At 38.6% G+C, this 3,242-nt stretch overlaps 1 non-coding gene across 1 annotated transcript; it reads left to right on the forward strand.

Annotated features, from left to right (window-relative positions):
• The first annotated feature begins 2,168 nt into the window (after positions 1-2,168).
• Positions 2,169-2,233, forward strand: LOC114502194. The gene has a single exon (XR_003685044.1). It is a non-coding gene; the product is annotated as a small nucleolar RNA SNORD37 (small nucleolar RNA).
• The last annotated feature ends 1,009 nt before the right edge of the window (positions 2,234-3,242 follow it).

The raw sequence follows: 3,242 nt of genomic DNA on the forward strand, positions 1-3,242 counted from the left end.
GGTGAAGGAGGATTTTGTCCTCCATGGTTTGAGCGAGAGGAAGAGAGAGAAAGAGAACAATGTAAGGTGGAGCATCTAGCCATCATCAGCAAGGGGGAAAGCTTGAGGTCCAAAGCAAACATGGTGAGAGGGGGGAGGATGAAAAGAGAATGAGTTCTTGGTGATACCACTGAGCTTTCTAATCAGTTCTGGCACCACTGGATCTGACTAGGTTAACAACCTATTAAGTAAAAGTTCACAGTTACTTATAACTAAAGTGTTTAACTAATAAACCCACATACCAATTTGACTGGTGCCCTCTAAAGATTTACTTGCTTGTTTTCACATAAACTTGGTACATCTCCATTTCTTTTCTAAAAGTACAATATGGCATTGTTTCTCTCACTTCTGCACTTTGCTGGAACCAATTCCTCTGCCAGGAATGCCCTTCCTTCTTTATCTAGATGATCTACATCTGCCCATCCTCTAACACTCAGCTGGAGATTCACTTCAGTGAAATGTTCTCCTGAGCAGAGTTAGAGGATCTCAGCTTTGGGTTCCTATCTGTGTCAGCAGGTCTTCTCTTTTAGTAGCGAAAAACAGAACACATACTCAAACTGGCTTAAGCAAAATGGCAAATTGCAGGCTCATGTGACTGTAAAGACCAAGAAGAGGCTTAACTCCAGGGCTCAAATAAGGTTGTCAGGCTCACTCTTAGTATTTCTACCTCTCCTTTCTCCTGTCCATTGTGTTAGTCCATTCTTAGACAGGAGCTTTCTCCATGTGCAAAGATGTCTTTAGGAAATTTCAGGTGTGACTCCTTCTCCTAGATGTTCTGATGGAAAAGTAAATAGTTCTCTACAATCTTAAAAAAAGTCCTGGGACTTACTCTCATTGACCTGATTGGAATCGTGTATTCATGGTATGGTCAGTGGTATGAAATGCACTCATTACTTTAGTACTGAAGTTGGGGGTGAGGACAGTCCCACACAAACCCAATTAACTGAGAAAAGGAAGAAAATCAGTTTCCCAGAGGAATTCCCAAAACTAGGAAAATGGACAAGGACCATATACCAGAGAAACCATGATACCATAACACCTTGTACATATCACTACATTATAACCCATATATTAATTCAAAAAGATATTGTTTATTATATTCCATTCCTCAAGGGCAACCTTCAGCCCTCAAGGACAATGTCTTACTCAAGCCATCTTATACTCTCTCTTATAGCATAATGTACATTGTGCTGTTTTTGTCTCTGGGTAATTGTCACCTGATACCAAACTGTGAAGCCCTCAAAATCTGGGGCCTTACCTTACTCCTCTTTCCTTTTCAAAACCTCTTATAGTGCCAGCTTGGCATATAGTATTTACTCACTAAATCCTTATTGAATGCATGCAGTAGTGCTCAAGAACTCTGGGCAGAATTTGAGTTGTACCTAATACTCAATAAGTGTACTCAGGATGTAAATCTCTAGATAATGCCCAATGTGCTTTCCTGCAGCTTTTGTAGACCACTGAAAAGAAGAGATTCTGAACAGAATGAAATCAAAAGACTAAGAACAGTTTAAATTGACCACCCACAGAAAAGAGAGGGAGAGGAAGTGGAGTGGAGAGATCACAGATGTAAAGTTGTATTGCTAGTAACTTTATGCAGAGTCACACATGGAACATGGGAAACATTTCACACATTGAAGGTGATGGGACAGGAAAAGAGCACTTTCAAAAAGGATGTTGTAACCATTCATCAAAAACAAAGAGGATCTTAAGTCTCTAGAGAATGTGGGTCACCAAGAGAACAAAAATAGAAATCTAAACTCCTTGGACAGAGCCAGGGGCAAGCAGCCAAAACACTAACATAAAAACCGCTCACTAACTTAAGTTAGCAGCAGGAAATAGCATCATTTGGACCTGGTTCCCGGCCAACAGCAGGTCCCAAAGCCTAGCTGAGGCAGGAAATGTCCCGGCTATGTTCTCTAACAGCTCCAGTCTGAAGCAGCAGCCAGAGAGAAACAAACATCTAACTAAGCCCTACATTGAGAAATGAGATGAAATTTTGAGGTCAAGATCAACAGTCTAACAAACACAGAAACCAAGACCAAAGGACTGATGTTTCAGGTCAAGATTCCAAAAACAATTAGAAAGGTGAGTGAAGAAAAATCTGTTAATAGGAGTATTGTATGTGATTACATGATGACTAACATTTCTTCACTTTGACCTAATGACAGTTGAAGAAATCTGATGTTTGAGGCAAAAAAAAAAAGAATCTTTAAAATAATGATTTAAGCTTGTTGTTTTATATTTGCATATTCATGTACTTTTGCATATTTTAACAGCTACTTGTCTAGCAAGGTTTTTTTTCCAGCTTTTAAAGGTGTACAGTAGCATATCTTTGAAACAGCTGAATTCTTTTAAAACATTTAAAAACAAAAATTCCAAGTGATCAAACTATTCTCTGATTCAAAGAGTTAGGGTTTGGAATTCATCATTTCTTACTGTATTTCCTAATATATATGACAGAAATGAGTCAAGAGTAGTGGACTCACAGCACCAAAAAAAATCTACTATCTTTTTTTCTTTCACCAATCTTTATATTCAAACCATGGAATGGCTTCCCACACATATTTTTGCTGTTGAGATGATGACACATAACGGCCTGTCATTGACTTACCTCATGGCATCACTCTCATTTTTATTTGGCCTGAAGTTTAGGACATATACTAATCATTACAATATTATATTAATAGTCCAATGGGAATACCTTCTTCTTTCAGGAAAGACATATCTCAGGTACCCTAGTCTGTATATTTACATGGGCCTCTTTGAAGAGATTTCCTTTCCAGCCTCTGGAACACCATCATTCCACTATCACTACAATTTACCTGAAGCCACACCACCATGACTTGAGAATACCCACACCAGGAGCACAGTGTCTCAATACACCCAGCACAAGACTCACTCACGAGGATGGGAGAGAGAGGAAAAAACAAAACACAGATGCTCATTTACACATTCCTTTAGTTACTTTCAATAAGCTTCCTATTTATATCAATATTGTCTACCTTAAAACTCATAAAAGGTGGGGGCCTTCGATGTTTACTTTATGAGTTATAAAACATCATAGTGAAAGCAAAAAATTTCTCCTGTCTCCTGAAGCCAGTTTGCAAAGAAAAAAGACTCAGGGCATCTATTTTTGCAGCTTCCCATCTTCCTCCACAACAATGAAATAGAGAATATTGACCTTCTTTTACCCAAGGCAA

This window comes from Phyllostomus discolor, chromosome 7 (assembly GCF_004126475.2).
Source record: "Phyllostomus discolor isolate MPI-MPIP mPhyDis1 chromosome 7, mPhyDis1.pri.v3, whole genome shotgun sequence".
Classification (NCBI taxonomy): Eukaryota; Metazoa; Chordata; class Mammalia; order Chiroptera; family Phyllostomidae; genus Phyllostomus; species Phyllostomus discolor.